The following is a 10,742-nucleotide window of genomic DNA, read 5'->3' as shown; positions in this document are numbered from 1 at the left end:
TAAATTGGAAAGTTTTATTGCTCTTTAGAAACAAATGCAAAGAATTTACATGAATCGGAAAATTTTCATCACGTTGTAGAAACAAGTGAAAACACTTTTTTAATCCGGACAGTTTTGGATATTATGAATAGTGATGTTAGGTGGAAAATTTTCCACTATATTTAACTGCGCATTGAGATATACAGGTACGATTCCTGTAGAGGAAAATTAGACAACAACAAATTTTCTAATATTTCAAGTTGGGAAGTAAAAATTTACATAGTGTTTGTCTCTCTCTCTCTTTCTTTCTCTCTCTCTCTATTATATCTACTTATTTATAAATGTTGCAGAATGTAAATCGATAAAAGTAGTAAAGCTATGAGAAAACCGTCTTATGCGTATTAAATTGACGAAATCTAATGTAAGAACAAAGGGTGATTCTGAGGGAAAAACGCATTGAAGTTTTTAAAACATTCTTGAAATGAAGAATCGTTAGATTTTCACTTCATGAAACTTTGTAAGACAATACTTATTACCAATAAATTCTGTGGCTAAACAACGATGTAGGAATAAGTGCAGTATGTTTTTATGAATCGGAAAACATTCAAGACTTTTAATAAATTGAAATTTTAAATAATGGAATTGGTTATTTGTACTCTACGAACTCATGTTCTCTGCACTATGCATACATACACACACACACACACTCACACTCACACACACAAAGAAGAGAGAGAGAGAGAGAAGAGTTGAGTAGCTTTCGAGTTTAACGTTCCTTTCAGCAGCGAGACTATATAAGACGGGACCAACTGATTAATGTGAAATCCGAACTACATTAGCTCCCGCTGGAAATCGAAGCCAGGTCTTCCATGCCAAAGGCGCGTATGCTAACTGCTTAGTAACGAAGGAGCTCGCAGATGAAGAGAGAAAGAGAAACACTGTGTAGAAGTTTACTTCCGAACTTGAAATATTAGAAAATTTTCCGGTTCCCGAAAGCTAATTGAAAAATTATACTTTGGAAAATTTTTCACCTAACATCACTATACATAATATCCAAAACTGTCCGGATTATGAAAAGTTTTCTTCCACTTGTTTCTGCATAGTGATGAAAATTTTCCGATCTATGAAAATTCATTTCACTTGTTTCTGCAGAGCAATGAAACTTTCCGATTCACAAAAAGTTATTTTACTTTTTGCTTCAAAATGATGACAATTTTACGACTCATAAAAAGTTCTTCAATTTTTTCATATAAGACAGAAAATATTTCGATTCATGAAAAATTGTTTAACTTGTTCCTACATACTACTGAAAATTGTCTGTCATGAAAATTTTCAGATTCTTTAAACGATCTTTTACATTTTTACATTTCTGTACATGAATTCAACCAATTTTATGATTGCTGAGGAATTGTTACTTGATTACTGACATTTTTTGGAACGGAAAATTTTCCGGAAATATATAACGGAAAATTTTCCGAATTGGAAAATTTTCCAACTCACATCACTATCCACGGGTCAAAAATAGGCCAGAAAGGAAAAACAAGATTTATACAACTACCTCAAGCCCCATTCTTTAGAAATAGTTTGATCCTTGTTACCTCGGCTTTTGTAATTTGAAGGGATCCTCCCCGCTGGTTCCACCTACCTTTTTTATTTCAAAGTTTATCTTGCTATTTAGTTTTATCTAGTTGTTAAAAATCATTTTAATATTTATTTATTGAAAGGATGGGTGTTAGCGGACTTAGGTAATTTCATCACCGGAATTTTTGTCACCGGTAATTTTGTCACCAAAATATTAGCATGCAGGAAATTTTGTCATGGTTATTTTTTCACCTTTGTTGAACTAAGTAGAGACAAAGTAAACGACCGAAATAGCTGACCTTATCTTAATCAAAGTTGGAAAAAGAATTCAGTTGGTGTTCGACTCTGGAAAATCAAAGTTTCGGATACTCGAAGCAAGAACAAACACCAGTAAAATAACATAATGTCAGTTTCAGCAAATGTTAAAAGCACAAGCAAAATGGGTCAGTAATGGATTTATATATCACTATTTAAAAATATTAAGTTTTGGCAATATTAAAATTTCAGAACAGAAAATTAGCAAACAAAATATAACTTGTATTAATGAAATAAATGGTTTACATGTTCATTTTCTACTATTCATAACATTATAGGAAACAACAAGCAACTTTTTTCAGTTCAACTGAAACAGTTCTTCATATGAATTTTTTGTCTTGGTGTACATTAGGGCGTATACCTAGTAAAGGAAGTCACACCTCAAATAACATATACTATTTTTCCGCCATTGAAAAGCTGGCGTTCACCATCCATGTTACACTTTTTAATAGCTTCATAAGGCTATATTTAAAGGAAACATCCAGAAATATTTATACGTTTTTCTTCCTTTATAGAAATTTGTTCTCTTCACATATATCCAATAACAATTTGCCAATGTTTACTCAGAGTTGAAATATAATATAATTCTTTTAATAGCTCCTAAAAAAAAGGCCACTCTTTTCAAATGACTCTGATAACTTGGAAGGCCCAAGAGTTTGGGCTGAGAGAACCGTACTAGAACGATGAAAATTGTCGTCTATTCTGCGGGAAAATTAACAGATTGGCGAATCTTCCCATATTTGTTTGCTATTTTCTGTTCTGAAGTTTTGATATTCGCGAAATTTAATATTTGTAAATAGTGAATAATGAACCCATTAGTGCCCCATGTTCCCTGCGCTTTTAACATTTGCTCAAGCAGACATTATTTTCTTCTACTGGTGCTTGTTCTTTCGTCGAGTACCAGAAACTTCAATTTTGCAGAGTTCAATACCAACTGAATTGTTTTCTAAGTTTTATTAAAATAACTTAAGCTGTTTGATCGTTTGCTTTATCTCTATTTAATTCACCAAAGGTGAAGAAATAACCATGACAATATTTCCTATATGAGAATATTTCTGTGATAGAATTACTGGAAACTTTTATCTCTTCTCTCAAATACGATATCTAAAATATGTAACTCTTTATTTAATAATAATAATCTATTTTGATTATGCTGCATAGTTTTGCTTCAGTTGAAGATTAAAGAAAACAATTTCAAAAACTTTTTCGAGTTCATTCATTGTACTTGTATTATGTTCTAAAAGACACTGGTGCGGAAATTATCGTGGCATTATTTTCGGTGACGAAATTACTTATATGGTAATATTTTGGTGACAAAATTACCGGTGACGAAATTGCCGTGACGAATTCCGGTGACAAAATTACCTCCGCCCGGTGTTAGCATGCGGGGTCAGGTTAAATTCAGTTCTACTCTGGTTTTCGTTTATTGCCAGTTTATCAGTGTTTATTTTCATGTTTTCTTTAAATGTAGTCTTTAGTAATTTACTGTATTAAAAATGTTTTAAACACTTAATGACTTTTTTCTTCGTTCTTGTTGTCGGGTATGTGACATGAGGGTAAAATCCACCCGAACTTGAGGGTTTCCACACATACATACAAATCAATTGAGGAATAGTAAGGGGAACTCAACATCGAATAATTTTCTTTAAATTCGAGTGATAAGTTTCTAAACTTAATACTTTTATCAGATTTCCAAGGGAAGGTTTCCGAATTTTCTTCCTATCCCCCAAAATAAAGGAAGTTCACTGATAGATGAAAATAAAAAAGGCAAACGCGATTTTATCAAAAATGACTAACGATTCTGCTCGTACATCAGTATTTCATTACCACTTTTATTATCTGGCATAAGTTATTTCTGTGGTAAAAATACAAAAAAGTTAGTTTACTCTTGCCTGTGAGTTTTTTCGAGATATTTTCTCAAACACGAGTCAGTTAATTTTGTTCGTAGTTGATAAATAAATGGTTTATTAATAACCGGACAATATGACATAACTAATTTTTCCTGAAAAGATCCACAACGGGTAGTTTACTCTTGAGGGAGAATTTTTTTCGAATTTCTGAAAAAACGCCTTAGGTGATAGTTCATATTTCATAAATAAATGTTTAATTAATAGCCTGCAATATGGAAACATCCACACGAAGCAATCTTGAAGATGAGTTTCTACTATGTTTAATATGTAATGTCTATGAAAAATATACACTATTAAGTAGCAGATTGTGTCAATTATGTCAATTCTCCTAATAATGATGCATATACTACTTACAAACATAGTAAAACTATTGAGTTGTTCGTGAAATAAATTATTTAAATGACAAGTATTGAGTGTTACATAATATTTTATGGCAATATACCTTAAGTTGACATTTATCTAGGAAGGTTTGATAGTACTCCCAACACTGAGATTGAGAAATGTTTTAATAAGTTAATATAAATTTATGAGTGTATTTCCTGTAAATGGGTGTAATTTTCAATTCTGGTCTGAGTTATGATCTCTTTTGGGCTTACATCTATTGTACTTTCCAGGTAAGTGTTCGTAAGCATATCCCCATCATGATGAGATATAATACAATGTTGAAAAATATTCAACATGGCCGGTACCTCGAATTGAACGAGAACTTTTACGGCTGGGAAGCAACCACACAAAAAAAGCTGTACAACGATTTGCTATTTGACTTAGTATGTAAGCATTAATGGTGAAATAGGATTATTATTAGATTTATATATTTGCACAAACTGAGGTTTGGAATAATATACGAAGAAAGAAACACTATATCTCGTGGTTTATTAATTCTTATTTTACGAGTAAGGTCAAGATCGCGTGAAAAATTGTTACTTTCTGAACCTATTTCGCTATAAATTCTTGTAAAGTTGAGAAAGTACTTAAAATAACAAGCAGCACATTGTCAAAATGGCAAGAATCGTAATCGAATTTCGATATTCAAACTCAATTATTTGCTCCGTGTTATTAGGGAAATATCGGATAGTATCTTGTTCAAGGTCAGGATTACTACTATTTAAACTTACTCCGTAGGTAGCTATAGCTTTAATGGTGGTGATGCTTTCTTCGAATATTTTTTTCAGAGAAGCGTCGGATAAAAAAAATATTTGCATCAGTTGGTAAAGGAGTGTCCTGCACAAGAGTGAAATGTAATTTATCTTTGTTATTGGGATCAGGTTTATTTGTGTTCAGCCGGAAGGAACCAAGTTCCTGGAAGTATGCCTGGAAGAAACATTGTTGCTGGTTGCGCTAACCTTATCTTTCACTTTTCTTTTCTTTCTTTCCTTTTCTTTTTGTCGTTTTTGTAAATAGCGTGGCATCATTTATTTATTTATTTAATTATTTATTTTTAACAGGTTTTAGATACAGCACTAGGCCATTTTACTCTGAAACATTTTAACAATTGGATAACAATTTAACAACAATTTGAGGTCAAGATGGTACAAGACAACAGCGACATTACAAAAATAGCTTATTTATTGATGATCTGAAGGCATACTCTTTTAAAAAAACGTCTACAGTTTCTGGTAACTGATTATAGATACTGATAATTTTGTTTAGAAGGGACCTTTGGACAATATTAACTCTCACCGCTGCAGTGTAAAAGAGATCACTAGACCGTGTTGTTGTAGTGGGTACGCGAAAATTGATCTGACTTAACAACTGTTCATATATGTGGCCATTTACAATTTTTTGTAAAAATATTAGGTCTGAAATTTTGTTTCTCACTAGGGGAGGTTTTGATATTGGATTTTAAAACGTTATTTTTTGGAAGTGTTCGGAGGTGAGGTACTCGGTAGGATACAATGGCTGAAAAGAAATTAATTACGGAATTTATTTTTTTAAATGAGTAGGGTAGGCCATAGACCAGATAGGAGAACAATACTCAATAGTGGGAGCAACATATGATTTATAGATAATTTTCAATTCGGCAAGAATTGGTCAATGCTATTGACAGTCATACTTTTTTTTAAAAAAATCACAACAGAGAACCACAGCGGCTCAGTGCTAAAGCACTTATCTCTGGTGCGTGGGGTCCCTAGTTCAATCCCCGTGCAAATAAGTTTGTGTGGTCAACATCATGTCCGTGGGTTTCCTCAGAGTACTCTCGTTTCCTCCCACATTTCATTTCACCAATTCTCTCATCATCGTTCACTTGCTTTAATTGTTGTATCCTTTAGTTTAAAGGGCATAATCGTGGGAAGTTAAACTCAAAGATTTCATTTCAGTATCACAACATGGGTAACTCTGACGGTGTGACCATCTTTATATGCGCCTTTACCTGTGTGGAAAAAAAACTAATGTACAAATATTAAATTAAATCTTAAACTCCTAGTCGAAAGGCATCAGGTTTGATAAGTTTAGCGAGCCTATATGAGAAGTAGAACCCGAACCGCATGAGCTCCCACCTAGAATCGAACAGGGCGCCCCGCACCGAGGACGCGTACGCTGACTATATAGCCACCGAGGAGCTCTCATAATTCGCGAATTCAGATTAGGAAGTATTGGATTTAAATACCTTTTTCTCGTACCTTGTGTGGAAAGACTGAAACTAGATTGGAATGATGATTTCTGGTGAGTCTACCAGCAAACCTCAGCAACGATTCTCGAGGACAACAAAAGAACAGGCTTTCTCTTCTGAAAACAATAAGACCATACCAGGGAGAAGGCCGTGGAAAAGGAAAGAGACCACCTGCTGCTCGAAAACCCTTTCATCTGAGCCGTTTTTACGCGTCGTATTTACGCTCGAAGTTAAAAGCAGCCAGACTTTTCCAGCGTATAAAAATTCGGTACGTAAACGTACGCCAGGTCCCATGCACTAACGTATTGACAGCTGCTAACAAGACCAGCGCATGAAATTTTATGGCTACGTCGGAAAAATACATCAATGTATGGCCGGTGTAATGTTTTGCGCCTAACCCTTGGAAAGTTGTAAACTTCCAACCTTCTGGAATTTCATCTGTTAGATCACCCAAATGGTTCCCAAGCGGTAACAAAGGTTCCTCATCTTTTTCTGTATATACATAATACTGTCGGTGTCTCAGTAAATTGCTCTGTCTGCTCCTTCATTCGCCAGTAGTTTGTACAGTTCAAGTCTAGCCTCCAAAGTAATAAAGGCAGCTAAAATTACATCGGAAAACTCAAAAGTAACATTTTAAGTTTCAATGTCTGTGTAAGTGATAATTAAATGATCATAATTAATTGGGACCACAGTTTGAATTTCATACCGTGCCATTGTTAAATACCTAAGAAACGTGACTTCATCACTAACGATTACACTATGTGACGTATCAGTGCGCTGTGTTCATTTGTCATATAATGAGTTGAGGTAAAATTTTGCACATTGCCTCAGTCCTGGGGTCGTCCTAATGTTATCATAATTCAACTGTATGCCTTCATGGGCACAATATTCCTCGATATATATCTTTGTCTTCTGTTTTACAATAAGCAAGAAAAGCGGAGGCTTTCTGCTTCCTCTGAAGGAAAAACTTCACATCAGATCCGAACAAACCATCTGAATTCCCCTCTTCAGGACCCATGAGTTCGAATTCCCATATTTCATGTATATCGAGTATTCTGTAACCTTCTTGAACAGCAAGGTGTAGCTCTGAAGTACAAAATGTTCGTATAATTGCACAGTCAGCGTCACTATGTTGCCTCCTCCATACATGTACGGCAAAGACCAAAAAGTAATCCGCCTCCCGCAACGTACGAGAGGATTGGAATATAGAAGTCTTTTGGAGGCAAGAGGGCACATTTTACTACACCATGAATACTTTCCACATCTGGAAAGTCCGGCCGTGTATGTATCTTGGGTGATTTAACAGGCATAGGTTTACGTGACATTACAAATGAGTACAACTATGTAATATCGGCATAATTTATGACGTCATCCCCCACACTCGACGTAAGATTAAAACACTTCAGTGCGCCAGCAATTGTAACAGTTATTGGGAAATAGGAAATCAGGCAGGTTAGTACAACGTTCTGTAATATACCTTTGTACTTCCTTATCCGTCTTTACCTTCGCATCCCAAGAACATACCCAGATTTCTTATAGGTTTACACCTAAACTTTTCAGTACTTCCGGTGGAGCATTGTTTCCTCGTATCTTTTTTCTCTCGTATTGTAAGAGTCATGAGCGTCATGCAAGATGGCGTCGCGATTAAAAGGGTAACACCACTTACAAGAATGCCAGAAACAGCCCATGAACTCGAAGGCAGCGATAAGTCCCTCGTGCCATCCATTGACTTTGTACCTACCAATACACTTTTCCCCACCTCTCCTAACATGCTGGATTTTTATCCCTAATTGTTCTTCCATATATATAAGCTATTGCATAGCTTTAGTACTATACATGGTCTTATGATGGAAACCCAATGCGGGATTTACGGGGTTAGTATTTTGAGGTAAGTACAAAGTACAATATGTTCGCATTGCAAGACTCGCAATGATGGATGACGTAATGAAACATTGCAAACCATTCGTTTTCTCCTGAAAAATGTGGCTAAATTTGATGATCGCTTCTGCTAAAATTCTAACGTCATTCTCACATTAAGAGAGCATTTCCTTTTGCAGGTTAAACTCCTCGCCACTTAATGCATGTTCTTTGTGCCAGGCTGTTAATTGTTCTCTTTCTTCTGTGCTTTGCCCCTCAGGGTCCAAGAATTTAAGTGGGAGATAGGGACCAACATCATTATGATTTTCTTCTGTGTTAAATAAATATGGGAAATCTCCCTTCTTTAAATTTTTACTAAGGCCTAAAATTTTGGGTAATTTGGATAATTTGCAACCGATAAACAAAAGATAATCTCTGAAAAAATACGATTTCCAATGTTAATATTAAAAATTTTCTGACCCTGAATAAGGACAGTAATGATATGCTGCTAATCTATTAGATTTCTTGACGATGACAGAAGAGACCATCGTATCTACTAGCATTGTGGCCGATGCAGACTATGAGGCTAAAGACGGGACGCTGTACTAATACATGATTAATAAAAGCCGTCATCGTCTTAAAAGAAAACGAACGATTTCCATTATTATAACCACATGTCTTACAGGGCTCATCGATACCTTTAGTTATTCAGCTGTGACAGACATCTTACAACACGCAAGCACTACTTCATGTTCCCTTTCACTGCGCGCATTTGGTGCCTTTAACATTGTTTTACGTCATAAGCAATGTACCTAAACCTATTAGAATGTACAGGTTTTTGTCTCCGTACAAAACATGTGTGGTTTATACCGACGTGTTCCACATATGTCGAACAAAAAAGTTCACCACACATAATCGGATTTTTACGCGTGTTATCAAAGATTAAACCACAATGCAGACCTTAACGTTATCACATACAGATCTAGCCGCTTTATTACGCTTCACATGATTCTCAAAGCATACACCCTCAGCAAACTATCTATTACATGCATCACATTTAATTTTCTTATTAGTATAATAGCGTTCGTGTTTGTGTTCGCAAAGAGAACATTGAGTTTCACTCTTGTGTTTATAAGACTCACCATTATACACTTCCAAACAATAATAGCAATATTTCCTTTTACCAAGAAAAGTTTTAATGTTGGGACTGGGATTGAAATGGCCAACAGTGTTACCTCTCTGATAATAAATAAAAACCTTATTTTCTGCTGGTTCTCCCGGGTAACGAACTATATATTCCCGGTTATTTTTTCATGCTCCTCATAAATTGCTATTTGATACTCTCTTTTCAAATAAGATTGGAAAATATCAACGTCCGTAATGTCACAGCCTCGCTTCGTTTCAACGTTAACTCCTGCCTTCTCGCAGAGAACTTCTGCTTTAACAAACCATGTATTACAATTCTCTCTTTTTAAGTTATACACACTTTGAGCACCTAATATATATTTCGTTATCCAATAAACTATTGCCATGGGGAGGCAATAAATATTCTTATTTTCTATGCGTATTAAACGCTTTTCCAAATAAACTTGGTGCTTTGAATATTTCTCAACTGCACTCCTTGCATTTCTTCCTTGGCTATGCATTCTGTCGGCCAAATGGAACCGAAAGAGTACTTCGTGCCCTAAAAGGAACTGCTCATTGGAATTTAATACTCGTTCAATTGAGGTAAGGACAGTCCTAGCAGAGAAATCGCGCTTTCTTCTAAATGGGACATACACAGACTTGTTATTTCTACTATTACTACTGTCTATGTATAGCCATATATAATCCGTGGGGTGCGCATTGGAGATCACATGTTCCAACGCAAAATCAATTGAACTTTCAATATAGGCCTCTGGATTATCAATGGTCCTCTCATTATCCACAGATCTAACCGCGTTTTCATGGCCCGTATAATGAAACTTACGAAACTTTTTCTGCTTTCTCTAAAAACTTTGAAGTTACTAATGCTCTGAATTGGCCAATCATTATTATTATTACTACCACTTGTTTTACTACTAGTAGTGCTACTACTAGTACCACTTGTACTATTACTATTATTGCTCTCATATCCATCCAGTACTGGATCAGGGGCGTATGACGGGCCAGCCTGAGGATCAGATTGTTTCCCATAGCCATGATTATCCTGTACATGATGTTCAGGCAGGGGATTGTATACAGGATTTTGTCCCTGGATCTGTTGCGTGAGTGCAACTACAGAATCATCCATATTCTCAATCAATCTCCTCATTTCTTCTTCAACGGAATTTAGATCAACCGAATGTAAATATGATAAATCATCATGACTTAATTGATTTATATTATTACTACTCAAGTTACAATTTTCTTGAGGGATCACGACTATGGGTGTTTCAGGTGGGATTACACATTGATTCGGAACAAACCGCGTCCTAAAATCAAAAACGTTTGACAGCTCTGAATCATTT

The sequence above is a fragment of the Thermobia domestica genome, chromosome 15 (genome assembly GCF_964235325.1).
Source record: "Thermobia domestica chromosome 15, izTheDome1.hap1.1, whole genome shotgun sequence".
Taxonomy (NCBI): Eukaryota; Metazoa; Arthropoda; class Insecta; order Zygentoma; family Lepismatidae; genus Thermobia; species Thermobia domestica.
Note: the sequence above shows the minus strand (reverse complement) of the source record.